Below are 23717 nucleotides of genomic sequence, written 5' to 3'. Positions count from 1 at the left end.
AAAGAAATAGTGACCAAAATACAAAGACAGTCTACAGAATGGGAAAGGATATTCTCCAAATACACATCCGACAAGGGGTTGATATCAAGGATATACAAAGTACTGGTTGAACTCCACAAGAAGAAATCATCCAACCCCATCAAAGATGGGGCGACGAAATGAACAGAAACTTTCCCAAAGAAGAAATATGAATGGCTAAAAGGCTCATGAGAAAATGCTCTACATCATTAATCATCAGGGAGATACAGATCAAAACAACAATGAGATATCATTTCACACCAGAGACTGGCCCACATCCAAAAGACCAAAAGCAACTGGTGTTGATGCGGATGTGGCGAGAAAGAGACCCTCCTTCACTGCTGGTGGGAATGCCAACTGGTTCAGCCCTTTTGGAAAACAGTATGGACGATTTTAAAAGAATTAAAAATTGAGCTCCCATTTGATCCAGCAATACCACTCCTGGGAATATATCCCAGAGAGGCAAAAAAGTGTAGTCGAAGTGACATCTCCACTTGTTTGTTCATTGCAGCACTCTTTACAATAGCTAAAATCTGGAAAAAATCTGAGTGCCCGAGAACAGATGACTGGTTAATGAAACTTTGGTACATCTAGGGGCTGGAGCAATAGGACAGCGGGTAGGGCCATTTGCCTTGCATGCAGCCGACCCGGGTTTGAATCCCAGCATCCCATATGGTCCCCTGAGTACCTCCAGGAGTAATTTCTGAGTGCAGAGCCAGGAGTAACCCCTGAGCATCGCCGGGAGTGATCCAAAAAGGAAAAAAAAAAGAAGAATAAAAAAGGAAAAAAAAGAAACTTTGGTACATCTACACAATGGAGTACTATGCAGTTGTTAGAAAAGATAAAATCATGAAATTTATATACAAGTGGTACTACATGGAAAGTATCATGCTAAGTGAAATGAGTCACAAAGAGAGGGACAGACAGAGAAAGACTGCATTCATTTGGGGAATATAAAGTAACAAAATAGGAGACTAACACGCAAGAATAGCCAAGATAAGTACCAGGAGGATTACTCCATGACTTTGAGGCCAGCCACACATGCTAGGGGAGAAGGCAGCTCATACAGAGAAGGGAGCACCAAATAAAGGGTGTTGGGAGGATCCTCCCAGGATGGGAGATGCGTGATGAGAGTAGACTATAGACCGAACATGATTGTCACTCAATGTCTCTTTTGCAAACCACAGCACTCAAAAGGAGAGAGAGAACAAAAGGGAATGCCCTGCCACAGAGGTAGGGTGGGATGTGGAGGATGGGGGTTTGGAGGGATACTGGGATCAGTGGTGTTGGAGAATGATGCACTGGTGGAGGGATGGGTATTTGATCATTGTATAATCGAAATCCAAGCACAAAAATTTGTAAGACTACAACTGTACCTCATGGTGTTTCACTAATAAAAATTTAAATAAAAAAAAGAAAAAAGAAAAAAAGAATTCTGGCTGAAAAAAATAGAAAATTGTTTTTGTTTTAGTGTTTTTTTTTCCTTTAAGGAACAATATTTTGCCCTGAGTGGCAAATATTCCCATGCAATTTTAACTTTTACAGGGCATAGAAAAATTATTGTAATATTCAATAAATGAGATGTGGAAACACTCAAGTATCCAATCATGTGTGAGTACAGAAACTGTGATATATAAGTATATATGTGTGTGTGTGTGCGCGCAATGGAATACTATTCAGATATTCAGCTATAAGAAAAGATAAATTTTTCCCATTGCAACATGAATAGCACTGGAGAAGTTCAACCTAAACTAAATAAATCAGAAGGAAAAAAACAAATAGATGATTCTAGACATATTTGGCATATAAAAGAGCAATCAATGGAATAAGAAAAAGAAAAGTCACATGAAAATAAACTCTAAATGCTCAAGAAGAACTTAGATTGCCAGAAAAAGGGAAGGAGGTTTCAGAGGGTAGTGGGACCTATGAACTGTGGAAGAGGAATATGCATGGAGGTCTGAGGGACTTTGGGGGTGGTTGCTGTGTGGTCATATGTATTTTAAAAAGGTGTGAAATTATATATCTGAGGCATATAAAATTTGGTAAAGCAATGCTTCTTCCATGAAAAACAAAGCAAAACCAAACCTTTCAAATATCTTTTTTAAAACTGAACATTGTCACCAAATACTGAAAAAGATTGCACAAAAATAAAAGATCGATTAAATAGTGAGACAGTTATCATAAATAAAATATTATAAAGGTGTTCAGGAGATAGTTTGAGGGTCAGAAGTGTTTGCCTTGCCTGAGCAAGCACCTAATTTAATTTTTACTTTAAAAAAATTGTATTTAGAATTAGCCAACTGGACTGTTTAGATGAGCCCAATTGTGTTGTCAACATCCAAGGTGTCAAAGTTAGGAGCCAGCCTGATATATGCCTTCATTTCTCCATCTGGTCCAATCAGGGTGTTGACCTTAGCCACATCGGTGTTTCAGAGCTTCTTCATGTCCTGTTTAATCTCATGCTTGTTGGCCTTCCACTCCACAATGAACACAAGTGTGTTGTTATAGTCTGTCTTTTTCGTGATGACTCAGTGATCTGAGTGTCCTTACTGATGGCACAGTGATCAAATTTGTTTCTTCTGGGGTGCTCTTCCCAGAATATCTGAACTGCCTTCTCAGCCTGAGCATTTTGGGTCTTTGGAAAGTGGGTGACGTGAGGGTCTTCTTCTTGTGGCTATGGACATTTTTCAGGACTGTTTTCTTGGCCTTAAACATTTAGACTTTGGCTTTGGGAACTGCAAAAGCTTCCTTCTTGGCTACCAGTGGCATATTCGTTAAAAAAAGGGTTGCAAGGACTAAACTTTAATACTTAGATATGTATGGCACCCCAACCACCCCCAGATAATAGCCCTGGTTGATCCCAGCACTGCTGCACCCACCAACACTGTAATGATGGACCTCAGCATTGAACCAGAGTGCCCTAGTCCCTCTAAGCACTGCTTGAGAAGCACACACAATAAGAAACTTAATTTAAAAAATAAGGTATAGAATGCTCTAGTGCCTAAAAAGAGATATGCCATGATTGTGTAAAATGTATTTGAGTAATACATTAATAATTTGGTATAAGAACATGCATCATAATGCATTTTATTCTAGCACAATGGGAAAATACTATGACAGCTTTTATGAATATGAACTTGATAAAACTTGACTTCTATTTTTGATTAAAATTCAATTAGGAGAAAGGGAGACGGGTACACTAATATTGAAATTATGTGCATGACAAACTATTATTAATAGTACTGTGATCACAGAATCTCAGAATAATTTTTAAAAATAAATTGCAAATTAAATATATAACAAAAAAATTTCTACTAAGGGGATAGAGAGTTAGTATAGGGGTTAAGATGTTTACTTTGCATGCTGCTGACCCTGTTTTTATCTCGGGCCCTGAATATGATTTCCGAGCCCCACCAAGAGTGATTTTTTGAGCTGGAGTTAGTAGCATTGTAGGTTGTGATCTCAAACAAACAAACAAAAAATACCTCAGTAAAAAAGAAATGTATAGATTCTCCTTTAACATGATAAAATGATCAGTCTGCGAAACAGCACTATAATTTGTTAAATCTAGAAGAATTTTTATTAAAGTCAGAAATAAGAAGATAATGCCACTATTAGCACTATTCTTTATCATCACCTATTTAAAATTGATTCAAATAGGCAAGAAATACGTACCTGGAAAAGTGGAGGTAAAATCTTCATATATGATATAATTTTTATTTATTTATTTTTTTAGTTTATTTAAAAATTTTTTTTGTTATATTTAATTATTGAATCACAATGAGAAAAGTTACAAAGCTTTCAGGTTTAAGTCTCGGTCATACAATGATCAAACATCTTTCCCTTCACCAGTACTTATTTTTCACTACCAAGAACCCCAATATACCCCTCTCTCACCCCTCCCAATGTCTGTGAGGCAGATGATTTCTACTTAATTCTCTCTCTACTTTTGATTACATTCATTATTTCAACAAAAGATGCACCATTATTGTTGAGAGTTTCCACCCAACAATCAGAACTGCTGCAAAGGCATTGTGAAATAATTTGTTTTCTATAGCTGGTTAAGAGAACCAAATGATGTTGGGTGGCCACGATAGCGGCCACACAATTTTGGATTTCTGATATTTTACTAATTAAGTCTGGAGGGATTTTTGCCAAGAGCCAGATAATTACAAGATTGGTTTCTGTGCCTCTGGAGCCATGGCCATGCGTGAGAGCCTCTCATGGGAGGCAACTCATGACCGCGGTAGGGCGTGAAGGACAAGCCAGTACTGCCCTCCTTCCCATGTGGCTGCAGTTGCCCCATCACCGCTGGCTCATACCTGGCTTTCCAATAAGCTCTGAGGCGGCGGCCACCTTGCTGCCGGGGGGGAAAAGGTGGAAGGGAGAGACAGTCTTACCCTCCTGAGAAGGCATGGTGCCATAGTTTAATGCATGGTTCATTCACTTTTCTGCCGCAAGCTGCCGGGCTCTGGACTAAATCCTTTTGCCTCTGGAGCCATGGCCATGCCAGAGAGCCACTCGTGGGGGGGCAACTCGTGACCTCGGTAGGGCATGAAGGTTGAATAGGTACCATCTCCCTTCCCATGAGACTGCAGTTGCCCCGTCACTGCCAGCTCATACCTGGCTTTCCAATAAGCTCTGAGGCGGTGGCCACCTTGCTGCCAGGGGAAAAAGGTGGAAGGGAGAGACAACCTTTCCCTCCTGGGGAGGCATGGTCCCGTAGTTTAACGCATAGTCCACTCACTTTTCTGCCGCAAGCTGCCAGCCTCTGAATTAAGTCCTCTTGCCTCTGGAGCCATAGCAGTGCCGGAAAGCCGCTTATGGGGGGCAACTCATGATCTCGGTAGGGTGTGAAGCATGATGTAATTTTTAAACCTGTGAAACCCAAGATGAATTGAAAGTCTATCATCAACAATTAAATAATTTCAGAAGATAGTCACTGTTAAAATTATTACACATAAATAGTATATACACATAAATAGTATGTGTGTGTGTATATATATATATGTGGACAGCAAATAATTAGATAACAAAAGATCCTATAATCGCATTAAGAAGATAAATTTCTAGGGAGAACTCAAGCAGAAATATACAATTTCTATACAAACAAAACTTTATAAGACCCTGGAGGGAGATAAAAATGATGACTTGAACCATGGAAAAGTATGAAATTATATTAGAGATGAAAATGCTATCTCATATAGAAGTTAGTGCTTGCTATAGTAAACTACACAGTTCATGTTTTCCAAAAAAAAATAGTAGGTCAACAACAGAGTTAGATTTTTTTTACTATTTTGTTATTGTTGTCTAATTTGTAATTTCAATTTTTAATCACCTGTTTGTCATTTTCTTATACCTTACACACTGTCAACATTTTAATATTTAACACTTATTTTAAAAATTTGCTTCAAAATAATTCTATTGCTCATTGGGCTGGAGCGATAGCACAGCGGGTAGGGCATTTGCCTTGCACGCAGCCAACATGGCCAACCTGAGTTCGATCCTCCACCCCTCTCAGAGAGCCCAGCAAACTACTAAGAGTATCTCACCCACATGGCAAAACCTGGCAAGCTACCCGTGAGGTATTCGATATGCCAAACACAGTAACAACAAAGTCTCACGATGGAGATGTTACTGGGCCCGCTAGAGCAAATTGATGAACTTATTCGATATGCCAAACCCAGTAACAAGTCTCACAATGGAGACATTACTGGGCCCACCCAAGCAAATCAATGAACAATGGAAGTTCAATGCAGTGCAGTGCAGTGCAGATGAAACAATGGTGATGATACAACAAGTATCAAACAATTTAGATTATATAATACAGATGCACCTGTGTGTAGTTAAGTTATATATAACAAAATTTAAAATATGTTTTAATAATATTCCCTCAACAATGCATCATATGGTAAACTTCAGTAACATTGCTAATAGTAGAAGCAAGTGGAAGATAGCAGAGCTACACTGAAGATGTCTTTTGGATTAACAGAGAGGAAATTGGACAAAGCCATTAATCCTCTGCTAAAGTTTATAGAGAACGCCTTACTGTTACTTTGATGAAACATAGAAATCAAGAGCTACTTTTCCCACCTGAAAAATTCTTCTTTCTGTATCATTGGAATTGAAGGATTGGAAAGTTATAAATCCATGCACATGAAGGTAGTGACTTCCCCAAGTGTTCTGACAGGCTTCTGAAAGTACCAGCTAAAATACCTCAGGGAGCCATGAAATTTCTCCCTAGGCCTCTAGAGATGTTGCGCTGCATGTTAGCTCTCTGCTCCAGACTTCCTTGGAGAATCCTGAGCTCCAGATGTGGATGTCGGATGGCAACCCTTCTGCCTGGCTTCCTTGGTCCTACCAAAGGGGTTGGTCTCATGTCCCTTCATTCTCAAACCCTCTCATTTCTGGTGTTCCAACTTTTATTCTTGATGAAACGTAAAGAATAGTGGCCTGCACTCTTCTTCAAGAATATAATAATGACAGCAATAACAATACTTTTTATTGAATGCTTATTAAATGGCAGCAATACTGCCATATGCTATTTCTGTATTTTTCTACTGCTTCATTTAAACCCAATTTTTTCTTCCTTGGCTGGAGCAATTGTACAGCATGTATAGCGTTTGCATTGGACACAGTTGACCATGGTTTGATCCTCAGCATCCCATATGGTCCCCCCTTAGCACCCTTAGGAATAATTCCTGAGTGCAGAGCCAGGAGTAACATCTGGGCATCACCAGGTGTGATCCAAAAAGCCAAAAAAAAGTTTTTTCTTCCTATATGACTTGGTGCTTAGAATAATAAGTAACTTGCCTATGAATTGTGCAGTTAGTAAGCAGCAGAGCTAGGGCTTCAACCTGGGAAAACTTTTCACTTCTTATTACTTGAAACATTTCTGAGATAAAAATCATGTATTTATGCTCTGAAAAAAGGTTATTGGTTTACATGATTATTCTCTAATAGATCTTGTGATGTACTGAATAGAAACATATTTATTACATGTTGTTAACCAAAAGGAATCAAAGTGCAAAAATGTAAAGATCCTCCTGAAAATTGGGCTTTCATTATTTTAATCTGTTCTCAACTCATAGCCCTTGAAGCTTGAGAAGGTTGCATAACATTTCTGTAGGTCTGTTCTCAGCTGTAAAATAAAGAGATTATTGTATAAGACTATTTGAGATTAAAGACTTATTAATCAAATTAATTTTAAAATAGAAATTAAGAAAATTGTAAAAACTTTACTCCAATGGGATTTCTGCTTTGTTTCTAAAAATCAAATTGTCACATTTATTAACAAAATATGAGACTAACACCCAAGAGTGGCCGAGATTAGTACGAGGAGGTTTGCTCCGTGGCTTGGAGGCCAGCCACACATGCTAGGGGAAAAGGGAGCTCAGATAGAGAAGGGAGCACCAAATAAAAGGTGTTGGGAGGATCCTCCCAGGATGGGAGAAGCAAGCTGAAAGTAGACTATAGACCAAACATGATTGGCACTCAATGCCTCCTTTGCAAACCACAACACCCAAAAGGAGAGAGAGAACAAAATGGAATGCCCTGCCACAGAGGCAAGGTGGGCTTTGGGACCATGGGGGGTGGGAGGGATACTGGGATCTGTGGTGGTGGAAAATGGGCACTGGTGGAGGGATGGGTACTTAATCATTGTATAATCGAAATCCAAGCACAAAAATTAGTAAGTCTACAACTGTACCTCATGGTGTTTCACTAAAATTTTTTAAAAATTGTCACATTTTTTATATATGTGGTTTGCTTTAAAACATCAAAAGTTTGTCTTATCTTTTCATATTTTTGTATCTTTTAAAAAATCTTCTAAAGGTAGATTTTAAATCTTTGAAAAATATGTGGCAGATTATTACCTTCTTTTTTTTAATCTAACCGTTCCTCTTTCTCTCACATTAATAGAACATCTGAGATATAATTGACTGATAATATTGTATAAGTTTAGAGTGGCCACTTCTTGGTTTTATGTGCTTATATATAACTATGCCATTACTACTGTGACTTTAGCTTTTTTTCCATAGTACTGTGCCCAGCTATTGATTGCAGCATTATCACACATCAAAGAAATGAACATGTGAGCTAGCACTGCTGACCAATGAAATGTAAAATGATGTTTTCTGAGAAATCATTGTTTGTCTTTTCTTTCTTCTTCCTACCAAGATCAGCACAAGCCTTACAGAAGCAGTAGCCAACTTGCAAGCAAGTGCACAAAGCTACCTACCCAGGAGGTCAGGGGACATAGAGAAAAGCATTTCCTGGTTTCTGATGTTTACTGGTTTCATTGACTGTCTGGAAAGTCTACTTACAGTTGTTTTACACATGAGTAAATAAGTCACCTTATATTAAGTCATCAAAAGTCAGATTTTGTGGGCAAATAAGTCCATAACTTACAAATCAGATGTTAATTTTAGTCTACACCAGCAGAGTAAGCTATAGGAAACATTTCCTTTTTATTCTCAAACTTCATCTTCTCTGAGACTTTGTCTACCTGACTGGTGAAAATTCATACACTGTCAATTTTGTGATTTCTTTTATGTTCTCTTAACAATTCCAAGTTTATGAAGTATTGGAAAGCACAAAAACAGGCCCAGAGAAGCTTATGTCAGAAAGCACCTCTTTTGCAAGTTGTAAGGTCATGAGTTTGTCCCCCAGTTCTAGTCACATGGGTAATTTTGGCAACTCTGATGTCTGAGAACCCAAGTACCATGATGGTGTGTGAAGTATGATACATAGATGTGTGTGAACACTGAGATTCAAGTGCATAGCTACAGCGACCATCCAAACTAAAGATAGGTAAATGTGGCATCCAGAAATGCAGCCTCCCTGAAGTACCTGTATGAGCCCTACAGTGACCCCCAATAAGCACTACCCCCACAATATGAGCTAGTACCACAACTAAAGGAACCCAACCTTGTGTTATCTCAGCAAAGACGGCGTGCTACCTTGAAAGCACTGCAGCTGAGCACGTGAGCACTGCAACCAGATGTGCAAGCCCTAGTCATTGCAACAACAAGATCAACAAAGGGATGGGAAAGAGAAAAATAAACCTCCCCAAAGCAGGGAAAAATGTCAAATCATTGTGGCAACACTTTCTTAATTACCTATTTCCTTAGGACTACATGGAGAAAGGAAACAAAAAATTAATTTTATCTACAAATATGTTGTTGTCATCTCTAAGTCTGTGTTGACTTGGAGACACCCATCATGTCATGTACTTGCCCCTGAAATTCCTGGTCCCTAGTCTGTTGACCACGGATGTGCAGAATCTCTCATGCAGATATTGTTCGTTCTCCCAGCCAGACACACCTGGGTTCTCTCAGCAATAGAAATCTACACATTTATTCCTATTCTTGGTTTCAAGACTCTTAATATTTTCTGGAATCCAGAATCTTCTACTTTGTTGGTATACGTCTAGTAACTTGTCCCCCTTAGGAAAAAAAATCCAATTAATCCTAAAGATAATAGTAAATATTGTTATGCTACCCCTTTCATTCAGATGAGAAAATTGATGCACAGAGTGCAACTGCTAAATTCAACTAGTAGGTACCAAGGGGGACGTCAAAAGATCGTGAGGCCGCCCACCTGCGAGATGGTTAGTCTTCTTTGTCAAAACCCTGAACAATCGGTTTGAGGCTCTTTATGTTCCTGGAGCAAGCTGATGCTATTTGGCTACACTAGCACGTGACAGGGACTAAAGGAGACATTATTGGCACCTGCTCGGGCAAATCAATGAGCAACGGGATGTCAAGTGATCAAGTGATCAAGGTACAAGGTGCAGATGGTAATGCTTCAATCCCTATTCTTCACCACTCTGCCTGTGACTCTTGTGCTACTCCCTGTATGCAATGCAAGGAACCTCACATCAGCTCACCTTTGGGTAATGCCTCAACTCTTAAAAATGCTGTGATAATCTCATTTACCTGGATGCAATGAAGAAAATATTATATCCTAGACAGTATTTTTCTTAATATACTCTGTTATGTATCGGATGAAGAAAGGATACATTGCTTTAAAAAGCACATTAACTTAAGCTCCCTGAGTCTTAGTTCTCTCATATTAAATTAGAGACAGTCATTCTGCTTATGACTTGACCTCTATATTTTACCTCCTCAATATTCAGTGATAGGATAAGGAAGGTGTCTAAGAAGGTGTTGGAAATCTTTAGGGAAAATGTGATGTTATAGCAAAAAAATGTTGATACAGCAGCAGATACTGTAATAGATAAAATATATTTTAACTTTTGAATCCTAGATGTTCCCTATTCTGTTCTGGCAATACACATATTACTCTAAAAAACTAAGGACCCTGCCAACTTTATTAATGCCTACTTGCCTTTTAATTGAAGTGCACTCTTGGAAAACATCATCAGTATCTAGGGAAATATAGTGCATTCAGCATAAGAATAAATCCTTTTTTGAGAGAGTTAGACCCAATGATTTTTTTCACTTTTCAGTGTTCCCACAATCTTTCTGGTTTATCAGCTATTTTTTCTTTACTAAGCAGTGACGGTAATGCATACATTTGCCTTTTCCAGTAAATCATCCTTTTATAATTTGGCTTTCTTTCAATCTCAGATTCCCATCAGAAGGGTTTTACCTCGAGGCATATTGCAACCAATTTCCCCCATAATTAATGCCATATCTGCCTCAGAGTCCATTTCAACTTCCAAATGAAAATTGATGAGGCAGCCAACCACAAGTAAGGATCACATACCACTGATTAAACTATCAGTCTAGTTTCCGGGCTATCACGTTATAGTGCTGAATCATAACCAGGGGGTGAGTTTTCTGGTCTTTTGCAATGTATATTGCTCATAGTAAGTGTCCATAAATTGCCATTAGCAGAGTAGGAGAGGGATTTTATATGACCCCTATAAAATTCTACCAGAAAGACTAATGCTTAAAGAGGTTGTATTCCAGGGCCTGAGACGCCATAGCACACACAAAAAATATGTGTCTAGACCTGATAACGTGAGCCACAAACTGCAACAAAAATAGCCAGGAAAAGAAGAACTACATATATAAAATGTTTGGTTTGTTTTTTTTCCCACACAAGTAATGTGGATGATTTTATAATATATCTGTATCTCTTTATATATATGTATGTATATATGTATATAATATATATTATATTATATATATGGGCTGGACCGATAGCACAGCAGGTAAGGTATTTGCTTTGTATGCGGCCGACATGGCTGACCTGAGTTCAATTCTTCCGCCTCTCTCAGAGAGCCCGGCAAGCTACCCAGAGTATCTCACCCGCACAGCAAAGCCTGGCAAGCTACCCGTGATGTATTCGATATGCCAAACACAGTAACAAGTGTCACAATGGAGATGTTACTGGGTCCACTTGAGCAAATCAATGAACGGGAGGACAGTGACAGTGATAATATATATATATATATATATATATATATATATATATATATATATATATAATACGAAACATGGAAATCTTCTAACACCAGTACTCATGCTAGAAAAAGGAAATGGGATTGGAAGTTGGTGTCAAAATAACTGGAAACTATTCACCAAATAATCTGGAACAAGAATTCATTCATTCATTCATTCATTCAGTATTTATTTACCCATTTTCTGGGTACTGTATAAAGAATAGGGAAAAGGGAAGATGCTATACAAAAAGATACCAAGTCCAACTTAATAGGGCTTAGTATGAGTGGCACTGGCAGCAGATGGGAGTAGGGATACAGTTAGGTAAATATTCTATTCAATACAAGGTTATTAAATGTTATGGCAGAAGCAAGGCATGAAATATTGGTCACATAAAGGTAAAGGTAAAGGTAAAGGCCCTCCCGTTGATTGTCGATTTGCTCGAGCGGGCCCAGTAACGTCTCCATTGGAGACTTTGTTGTTACTGTGTTTGGCATATCGAATACTCTCGGTAGCTTGCCGGGCTCTCCGAGAGGGGCGGAGGAATTGAACTCGGGTTGGCCATGTTGGCCGCTTGTAAGGCGAACGCCCTACCGCTGTGCTATTGCTCCAGCCCATTGGTCACATAAGTGGGTGAAAATTTGTGCATGAGTTATTAGTCCAGTGTTCAAGTGTATATGCATATGAATGTGCGTATTTGTATTTTTATGTGCGTAAAATTTATGGAAATAGTTATTGGCACTCTCAACAGATGGGAGGTTAGCTAGGTAAAGAATTGGGGCAGGACAGGGCAGTCAGTGTGGAAGAAATTTGAGCAATGTGTACAATGGGGAGGGAGTTTGAAAACTTTGAAAAGCTAATCATAGCTGGAACACAAATATAAAGAGGAATTTTGTTGTTCTTGTTTTAGGCCATACTTAGCAGTGTTCAGGGGTTACTCCTAACTCTCCACTAAGAAATCACTCCTGGTGGGCTCAGGAGATCATATAGGATGCCAGAGATCAAATCTGGGTCAGCTATGTGCAAGGCAAGCACCCTACTGTTGTATTATCATTCAGCCCCAAGAAGAATTTTTCTGGAAAAAGATCTAAGGTGTTTTGCTAGATAATCTATTCCAAGATACTTGACCTATACAGGGTGCAAGGTAAATATAGGTAATTATAAAAACATGTGCAAACCTATAAATGTGGATATATAAATGCATTTTAACTTTCAACCATAATATATGCTGTTAATTGGAAATATCTTTTTCATATCTTGAAGAAAATAGTTTGAAAACTTAAATTCAGAACAACTATAGACATGAACTCTCGCTACCAGCCAAGGGACTGTCTATGACATTTTCAAGCAGAGAATAATTTATGTCCAAATTCAAATGACCTAACCTTGATTTATCTCACTAATATCTGTCTCTAACCTCAAAATAGTGGTTGAGCTGGGGCAAGAAGTTCTAAAGCTTTTCCCAACTGTAGAATAATCTATACTCAGTGGGGACTTAAATCACATTGAATTTTTGAATTGAAAAGCTGACCTGCCCACCTTTCAAAGACTAAGCTACCCTGCCCAATTTCTAGCTGCCCAAGACCACTGAGGAGCATTGTGGGTAGAGCAGACCATTGTATTAGTCTTGGGAGAGATCATGTGTCCTGCTTGTCAAATAGCTCCTGCAGAATTGGTGAATACTTAAAAATTCACCCTGACTCCACAAAATAAATTGAAGAAAAATGCATGTTGAAGAAATGGCTTAACACTATTGACCAAGCTTGCACTTTCTAAAAACCAATTTGTTTTCATGATTTATTTTACATAACAAAACTTCTAGTCTCAAACAGCAATAAGCTAATTTTTTTTAGCTTTTATAATTCTTAAAACCAAAAGATGATGATGACAGTGATAATGAACACAGCAATCATTTTGCACAATAGAGTGCCCAAGACAAATCCTTAAAGAGAAGCATTTAGAATCAAGTGGAGAGATTCAGCTCTGTCCAAGTTCATCTGAACGAGAAATTTCTAAAAATGTTGTGTGTGGCATGCTTCACTGTGTGCAGTTTTCAGTTTTTGAACTTCAAGGACATCAAAGTGTTGGAAAAGATTCAAAGAAGGATAATAACATTCTTATGTGTTCCGGAAGTGGGCTCACCGTCCTAGAGAACAGCAGTGTTGAATCAGCCCTTGCCCGGGAAGCCACACACTGCTCTGTTGACACTCCATCCTGTCCAGAGGACAAGGACTTCAGCCATTATTCATCTGCTGACCTTGAGCCTGCTGGAGCAACAGCAGGACATGCTCAGAACATGGAGCTAAGCTATGTGATTGTTTTCAAGGAAGGTTAACTGCAGGTTTGCCTGGGTTCTTCTTACTCCTTCCTTCTAGTTTGTCCCTCAAACAGTTGCCCTAGGTCTCTGGTGCAGAACCCTTAAAACCCTTGTCATTTTCTAAGTGATCAAATTCTGGGAGTCTCTTTATTCTTACTATTTTGTCTTCAGCCCTGGTTCCTGACATAGGGTTTCCAAAATTCTTGTAATTTTTCAGATGATAAGAATATCTCTTGTTCTTCTGAGGCGACTGTGGGTGGGATCCTGGATAGTTCTTGAACGGGGGCTGGATACCAGGAAGACCATGCCATGATGTTTGAGATTTCCAGCCTCACCACCCCCATCAAAGTAAAAAGGGAAGAGAGCTGTAGTTAATATCAACCATGCTGCCATAATAAAGTCCCTATAAAAATCTCTGTAGTAAGAGGTTCCATCTGAGAGTTTCCAGGCAGGTGGATATAAGAGGTGTTTTGGAGAACAGTATAGTCAGAAAGAGCATAAACCTTTCATACACCATTCAGCTACCTTACCCTAAAACTCTATTCCATTTGTCTATTCAACAGTAACTTGTACCATTTTCTACTGAACTGGTAAACAGTAAGTAAATCGTTTCCCTGAGTTCTGTGCATTGCTTTAGAGAATCTACCCAAGTTAAGATAGAGTGGTGGAAACCAGATTCATGAGCAGCTGGATAGAAGCACAGATAGCAGCCTGGACTTGCAATTGACAACTGAAGGTGTATGTGTGTGTATGTGTGTTGGGGGAAAAGGGGGGTTTGGGGAGACAGTCATGTGGGACTGAGACACTTTTTCTGAAAATTCTGATTCTGTCTCCAGGTAGATAACGTCAGAAGTGAGTTATTCATTTGTGGAATATAAAATAACATAAGAGACTAGTACCTAAGGGTAGTAGAGACAAGGGCGAGGAATATTGCTCCATGGTTGGAAGTCTGCCTCATGAGCTGGGGGAAAAGGCAGCTGAAATAGAGAAGGGATCACTAAGTCAATGATGGTTCTAGGGATTGTTCGGGATGGGAGATGGGTGCTGAAAGTAGATAAAGGGCCAAACATGATAGCCTTTCAGTATCTGTATTACAAACCATAATGCCTAAAGGTAGAGAGAGTATGGGGGAAATTGTCTACCATAGAGGCAGGGGGAGGAGTGGGATGGGTGGTGGGGGAGGGATACTGGGACATTGGTGGTGGAAAATGAGCACTTGGGGAGGGATGGGTGTTCAATCATTGTATGACTGAAACTCAAACACGAAAGCTTTGTAAGTGTTGCTCACAGTGATTATATATATATATATATATATATATATATATATATATATAAAGTGAGTTAATGGCAAGACACTCAACTGGTTTTGCAGATCACAGAATTGCTTAGTGCTGGGGGTTGGGGTGTGGGAGCTTGTCTTTACAGGCATTAGAAATGTATGTGTTGGAGTTAGCATAAAGGGAAAACATGAAGGTGTGGAAGGTAAAGGTAAAGGCGAAGGTGAAGGTAAAGGCCCTCCCGTTGATCGTCGATTTGCTCGAGCGGGCCCAGTAACGTCTCCATTGGAGACTTTGTTGTTACTGTGTCTGGCATATCGAATACTCTCGGTAGCTTGCCGGGCTCTCCGAGAGGGGCGCACTCGGGTCGGCCATGTTGGCCGCTTATAAGGCGAACGCCCTACCCATTGTGCTATCCAGCCTGAAGGTGTGGAGTGCTGGAATTTTATTAGAGAGTAGATTCACAAACGACAAGACTATTTCAGGTTGAGGTGTACCTTAGGAGTATCCATGATCTCAGGAGATTTAGCTAGAGGGGAAGGAAAATGTCGACCTCCTCACAACCCTGGGTGTGCTGCTGGAATGACAGAGATCAGGAATGGCAGGTTTCAAATTGCCTGTATTTCTTTGAATGCACTATCTGCCCTTGGTGTGTTTGTTCCTTTGCACTCAAGGAGTCTACAGACCCTAGTGTTCCTGCTCTGAGACGCCTGAGGCTAGGACTGAGGAAAGTTCCTCATTACACCCACAACTGAGTGAAAGAAACTGCCTGGCAGTCCAGCTGCAAATTCACTGCCTCATCCTCTTGTGGGTGCCTCTACCACACCTACCAAATCACTGTAACCATCTCCCCTAAACCCGAATTGATCCTTTCTTTATGTCTTTTAAGGGTATGCTACCATCTTCCCTGACAAAATAACTCACCATTCCCTCAAACATACTAGCTCAACTTCTGAAATACACAAGAAAGAGAAATGTCATGTGTCAGATGCACAGTAGGTGTTCAAGATGAACTCGTAACTATTGCAATCATTCAGAACATGGCAACGTCATATAGATATTTAAAGGTCTTAGTGAAAAAGAGACTGGAAGAATATAATTGGAAGTTTAGAGCAGGGCCAGAAGAGAAGGAATTAAAGCTTTGAAGGAGGCTTGGCCTACCAGTGTTTGGTTCATCTGTCAGCCAGTGATGTCTTCTGCTGAAGGAGTAGGTTTAATAGAGAGGAATGGCATGGAGTGATGGAAAGCAAGAGAGTTAATGAATGTAGAAAGTGCTTCCTAAAAGCTTGGCACTGAAGGTAAGAGAAGATAGGCATGTTCCCATGTCAAAATAAGAGAAATTGGAGCATCACCAAACACTACAGGGAAGGAAATCCAGAGAAAACATCAGGCCTAAAAATAGTGATGAGCTTTCATAAAATTTATACAATAGTTTAACACAAAAAGCCATTATTTCCACTTTGATCTGGAAACTTCAGAAAAATCCTTTGACATGCCAGGCAAAAACTTGCTATTGAAATGTAGACTTCAAAGATGATTTAAAAAAAATCAAATTAAATTAAATTTACATTTAATTCAACTTAAAAAATAAATTTAATTTTAAAAAAATGTCTATGTGGAATGGTTGAGATTCTCACTTTTCCCAACTGATGTGCTGAGTGGAGATAATAGAATGGTTCTTTTGTGCATTTTATAAGGAGTATAGGAGGAGCATTTTATAGTGAGTATAGAGGAGATGGTGAACTTCACTCAAATTGCATGAGAGGGGAGAAGTGAATGAGATTGAGGAAAACTTTTAATAAACACCCCAATGAGTAATAAAAGTCATAAGGGACGTGTTTGAAAAGGATTGTGAAGTTTAACTTTGCATCAAGAACATAATAAAATTAACAGTTTTTCTTTAGACATTGGGAGATGGTTGAATTATTTGCATTGTTTTTGGCTTTTCTGGAGTCTCAGACACCTGGAGCATGGTAATATTTGAGTTACATATGGCTGGAAGATGATGGTAACAGACTTGAGCCTGGCTTTTATGATGTAGAGTCAGTTTCCTAGCTGTTAATCTATGTTGCTTTTATTTACAAGTAGAATTCTGCTTTTTCACAGAAAGAGTGAATTTTCATTTAATTGTGAGAATTCTGATCTCAACTCTAATAAGGATCATACCAAAAAAAGCTTCTAAAAGATGAAAAACTATATGCGTTAATCTACGGTGCCATTCCTCCACAGGAGGGAAAGCGTGTTGCTCCCTTCCGCCTTCTTCCCCACTCCAGCAGTGAGGTGGCCACCACCTCAGAGCTTATTGGAAAGCCAGGTATGAGCAGGCAGTGACAGGGCAACTGCAACCTTATGGGAAGAGGGGCGTTTCCGGCTCCTCCTTCACGCTCTACCAAGGTCACAAGTTGCCCCCCACAAGCTGCTCTCTGGCACGGCCATGGCTCCAGAGGTACAAGAACTTAATGCAAAGCCCTGCAGCTTTCGGCAGAAAAGTGAATGGACTATGCGTTAATCTACGGTGCAATGCCTCCCCGGGAGGGAAAGGGTGTTGCTCCCTTCCACCTTCTCCCCCGCCTCACCCCCCAGCAGCAAGGTGGCCGCCGCCTCAGAGCTTATTGGAAAGCCAGGTATGAGCCAGCGGTGACTGAGCAACTGCAACCTCATGGGAAGGGGGCGTTCCCGGCTCGTCCTTCATGCCCTACTGAGGTCACAAGTTGCCTCCCACGAGCGGCTCTCCAGCACGGCCATGACTCCAGAACCACAGAAACCAATCTCATAATTATCTGGCTCTTGGCAGAAATCCCTCCAGACTACCTAGTAAAATGTCAGAAATCCAAAATCATATGACATCATATGGTTCTCATAACCAGCTATAGAAAACAAATTATTTCACAATGCCTTTTAAGCAGTTCTGATTGTTGGGTGGAAACCCGAAACAATAGCATCTTTTGTCGAAATAATGAATGTAATCAAAGTAGAGAGAGGGTTAAGTAGAAATCACCTGCCTCACAGGCATTGGGAGGGGTGGGAGGGGGGTATACTGGGGTTCTTGGTGGTGAAAAATGAGTACTGGTGAAGGGAAAGGTGTTTGATCATTGTATGACCGAGACTTAAACCTGAAATCTTTGTAACTTTTCCCACCATGATTCAATAAATAAATACAAGAAGAAAAAGATGAAAAACTAAGAATAATTTGCACAATCTGAGTAAAATTAGAAAAATCTTATATTAATTTACTTAAAAATCATTGAAGGCTAGGTATTGTACTTAGAAGAAATCTTATAGCCAGACTGAAAGTAGGATAAGCTTAACTTGTTCATTGAGGTGCCCCAAATCTGGCTATTTAATCTTGAACAGAATTCAATTCATCAACATGTACCTGACATGCCCTTTGGAAAACATGTTAACCGTTTTATGTATGAAGTGGCATTTCATCCAGTTTCACCTATTTGCATACTTGTGATTTAATTTGCATATATTTTACTGTGCTGTACCCTGGAATATATTTACTTATTTCTATTCCCTTCATTAAATTCCTTACATCCTCTACAGCTCCTCAGCTTTGCAGCAGACTGAATATTGAAGAAAGCATTTCAGTTATAAAGGAAGACAATTATGGAGGCTTTTTACTCAATGTGTCATTAAATACTGCATTTTTTCCCTTGAAATATCTGGTGAATTTGCTTCCCTGTTTTCTGTTACCACTATGTCATACCAGTCTGGAGCTTCCTGACCTTCCAATGTACTCTCAGTTAAAAACCATCCAGCTCAATTTATTCCTTACTTCCTGAAAACTCCTCCAAGACCCCACTTACACAATGCTCAGTGACCTTCATAGTGATATAAGAGTGCTTTCACATAATTAGATGTATTGTATTCCATATGCTTAACTTCTGCTGTTGGGGTGCTGCCAGATATGAGCAGTAGTAAGTACAGCCTTTCCCCACATTACCACTAAAGAGAGGGTTCTTTTCATCATTGTTCTTCCACCCACTAAGATGCATTGTATTCCCCCTAGAGTCAACAAAGAAAGAAAAGTGAAAACTGGAAAGCAAGGAATGCTTTACACAGGCTGAAATTTTGTTTTGTGGAAAGAGAAATGTGTCTTTATTTTCTTTCGTGGGAAATAGAGAATGGAGATAGAAAGAAGAGAGAATGGAGTGGAAATATAAAAAATTAAGGGGCGAAGTCTCAGAGAAAGACAGAATTTAGAAAAAGTGGTTGAAAGTAAGTAGAGCTGGGCTCCCTAGAGAAGTCAGATTCTGGAAGACGAAATATGTACTAAGTATTACAGAAAAAGCAAGATATGGAGAGAAGCTGAGTAAGATAGAAAGTGGATTGATGGCTACAAAACTAATAGTGCTATTAAAAAGAAAAAAAAGAGAAAAGTTTTACTCTGCTCACAGAAATTTCTAGGTTCAAGACAATCCAGGAGAACAGGAATGCTCTAGGAGGTTGAAAGGGAGTCCTGGTTTTTCTCTTTGTTTGCAGGAACATTTCCTTTTCTGTAGCTCAAAGCTGACTCCAATCCCATGGAGTGAGGAAAGAAGTGGGAGTATAGAATTTTCTTTCAATAATAGAAACTCAGAATATCAGCCACCATTCTGCTCATACTCAATTTGCCAGACATTGTCAGATGACCATATGGGAGGCTACAATGGAGGTAGGGCAATATAGCCTCTAGGTGGGCAGCCCTACACCTAGCCACGCCTCAGAGAGAGAAACTAAAAAGGAAAGAAAAAAAGAGGAGAAAGGTAAAATGAGGAATACCTAATCTCTGCACTCGTAATAGACACCATCATTAGATAAACAAAAAATCCAAGTAAGTAAACTTAAGCAGATGATGCAGGTTTTGCATGATAGTTCTGAGATCATATTGCAGTCACTGTCCTCCCTTGTTCACGGATTTGCTCCAGCGGGCCCAGTAACGTCTCCATTGTGACAATTGTTACTGTGTTTGTCATATCAAATATGTCACAGGTAACTTGCCAGGCTTTGCAGTGCAGGCTCTCCGAGAGGGGCGGAGGAATCGAACTCGGGTCAACCATGTTGGCCGTATATAAGGCAAACACCCTACCCGCTGTGCTATTGCTCCAGTCCCATATTGCAGTACTGAAAGAAAAAGAAAACATAGAGGGCTAGTTTATATGTGGGTTTGATTGACATTTTACTGCAACAAGTCACAGTTGAAAATTGATGATGCCGACACAGAAGTGTCTCTAGTTTAAGGTACAGCAAACCATTTCTATAAAGTAAATACTTTAGGTTTTTGGGGCAGAGTCTGTGGGGACATATCCAACTAATCTCAAGGTTTATTGCTGGCTCTGTGTGCAGGAATCAGTCCTGGCAGTGTGCAAAGGACCAAATGCAGTGACAGGAAATGAATCAGGGCTGACCACATGCACAATCTTGCACTATCTGGCACCATAATATTTTAGCTTGCCTGAGTCAAACAGCTCTGTCAAATACATTCCATTCTACTTTCTTGTTGGACATAAGAGCTGCCTAAGCAATATGCATGCAAATAAGGGTGGATGTTTCCTAATAAAATGTTATTTGTGAAAACACATTGTGGATGAGATTTGACCTGTGCCCATAGTTTGCTATCTCTGCTCTAGTCTAGTAGTTTTAAAAATACAGTTCTCTGAACTTAGCATCTAATCTTATCAAGCATGACAGTTCCATCTGCCATTAACTAATCAATTCATTTAACTGAATATGTTTTATAGTAGACTCTGGAATACAAAGACAAGTGAGACATAGTGCCTGAAAATAAAGAAAGAGTATCTGCTAAGTAGGAAAAAGACAAGGACATAATTTCAAACACGTCGGAAATTTCCACAATAGATATGTAGTGGGGTAGAGCAATAGTACAGCAAGTAGGGCATTTGCCTGGCATGCAGTGGTCCTGGGTTTGATACCCAGCGCACCATATAGTTCCTCATAAATACCAGAAGGGATCCTTTAGCCCCTCAAGACCAATATGTATGTATCAGATTCTTTACGAACAAAGGAAAGAGAGACAGAGTTTCTCCGCTCTTTAGGAACCAAGGCAGACTTCTTAAAGGCAATATATTTACTTATATAAATTGTATATGAGTTATAGTGATGTATAATTGTTTAATTATGTAATTATATAATGGATATGATTATATGATTGATTATATCACAAACACTGTCCTCCCATTATTCATCGATTTGCTCAAGCAGACCCAGTAATGTCTCCATTTTGAGACTTGTTGTTACTGAGTTTGGCATATTGAATATGTCATGGATAGCTTGCCAGGCTTTGTTGCAAGGGCAAGATACTCTTGGTAGCTTGCCAGGCTCTCCGAGAGGGGTGGAGGAATCTAACCCGGCTCTGCCAGGCTGGCTGTGCACAAGGCAAACGCCCTACTGCTGTGCTATCGCTCACATATGTTAAATATATATGAGGCCTGAGGATAAATATAGCAATCCCTTGCTGTATGAAACACTGCATTTTCAAGCCTTACAATGAACTCTCTGTACTATAGGGTGAATTTTGCTGAGAATTTCTTCTGGAGTCTCTTAAGCATCTCTCAAGAGCCCCCTAAAAAAAGTGCAATCAAAAATAATAGAGGTGTGTTTAGAGCTCCTCAAACTTTCAAGGAACAGAGCAGGGGAAGCTTAGGCATTTACTCACATAATAAAAAAATCATTCAGAATTTATACTAAACAGTTTTATTTTATCTTGCAGGTAATACAAACCACTGAGAAAAAAAAATCAAGGCAGGCATGGTGAAAAAAAATCAAGGCAGGCATGGTACTATGAGACTTGAGTGTCAAGCACATTCCTCCTGCAGGAGCACATGCCACTGATGGGAGGGAATGAGATGAAAGCTAGGAAGGTACTAGGGAGAAATATATACTTAGACAAGAAGGAATAAAGACCTGATATTAGCTACCAGTGGTAGAAAAAAGATTTTTATGAATCAAAGCTATATTACTTTTTAGTGCCAGTTATAAAAAGAGAGAGGGAGAAAACTGAAGGCAAGCAGGATTCTGATTTGGGTAACTAAGTACATGATAGAACTAGTCAATACGGAGTAGATAACAGAGAAAGACTGCATTAAGCAATTTGGTATAGTTTTGATATGTACTTGACATATAAGAACTAGAACTATTGACCAAACCAATTACAATGCTTTGGTTTGGGGATAGTTACTTATACACTGCTATATTTTGGACAACACAAGTTTTAAGATGAAATGAGCAGGGGCTGGAGCGACAGCACAGTGGGTAGGGCATTTGCCTTGCACACAATCAACCCAGGTTCAATTCCCCAGCATCCCATAAGGTCTTCCAAGCATGCCAGGAGTAATTCCTAAGTACAGAGCCAGGAGTAACCCCTGAGCATCTCTGGGTGTGACCCAAAAAGCAAAAAAATTTTAAAAAATGATGACATGAGCAAATACAACCAAAGCAACCCTTCTTTGTACTAACAGTATAAATAACATTTGCATAGTAATTATTAGGACTATTGCAAAGAATGAGGAAATTGCTTGAGGCATAGTGTCTTTATGTATAAAGATAAATAATCATACAGGGAGTTCCTATCAGTCTTGGTACTGAAAATTTAGTCTGCCATGTAATGTGTTAAGTTCTGCAATAGCATCCCTATTTCTTAAAACAACTGCAGTTGTTTTATTTTTTGGTTAGCTTCTAAAAAGGTCACTCTAGAGCAACAGCCAATTCTAATATTCAGTTATTATTTTGTGGGTAGATGGGGCAGTGCATGAGAGGCTAGAGGCTTCACCTGTAATCCTCAGCCAACTGAGCAGGCAGTTCAAGGCAAGGGCCCTGAGTCCTTGATGCTGCTTGGACCTGGTGGGGCTGGGATACCCAGAACACTTTAGAAGTACTGGGGGCCTTCAGAGCCATGGACCCAGTGATGTGCAAAGACATGTGGTACTGGGAATGGAAACTGGGTTGGGTACATGGTAGGCACTGACTCATTTTTTTTTTAAAAAATATCCAGTCATTCACTGTTCTAACACTAATCCTACTACCAGAGTCAACTTTCTTCCACCAATGTCTCAGGTTCCCTCCCATCCCCAGCCTGACTACTTGGGCCCGGTGTTGGGTCCAATTTTTAAGTTTGATTGTTGTAGTTTGAATCTCATGCTTACAGTGTCGTAGGCTCTGTGATTTAGGTAGATACATATAACTCCCTTCCACAGCACCAATGTACCCAAGACCTCTGACCCCTACCCCTGTTATGTCCTGTCTACCTCTGCTTATTCTCCTCCTTGATTTCTTTCCTCCCTAGTCCTTCTCATTTCTCTTATCTAGGGTACTTGAAATTTTCTTATCTGCTATTCTATACACCACAGGTAAGTGAGATCATCTGGTATTTGTCCTTCTGACTTACTTCACCATCTCCATCCATGTTGCAATAAATAGCATGATTTTACAACTATATGGTCTTTCATTGTATTTATATTCCTCACCTTGATTATCTAGCCATCTGTTGTTGGGCATCTAGGTTGATTCCATATCCTAACTATTGTACTAAGTACTACAATGAATAATATGATATATAAGTCCTTTTGAATTACTGTTTTTGTGCCCTAGGGGTAGATGCCAAGAGGTGGAATTGTGGGATCATATGGCAACCATATTCTTACTTTTCCTGACTCAGGTATTCTTAATTCATTTGCCATTTTTATTAGTACC

Source organism: Sorex fumeus, unplaced genomic scaffold, assembly GCF_029834395.1.
Source record: "Sorex fumeus unplaced genomic scaffold, SorFum_2.1 ptg000008l, whole genome shotgun sequence".
NCBI classification, from domain to species: Eukaryota; Metazoa; Chordata; class Mammalia; order Eulipotyphla; family Soricidae; genus Sorex; species Sorex fumeus.
The sequence above is the reverse complement of the archived record's forward strand: the minus strand, read 5'-3'. Positions refer to the sequence as shown.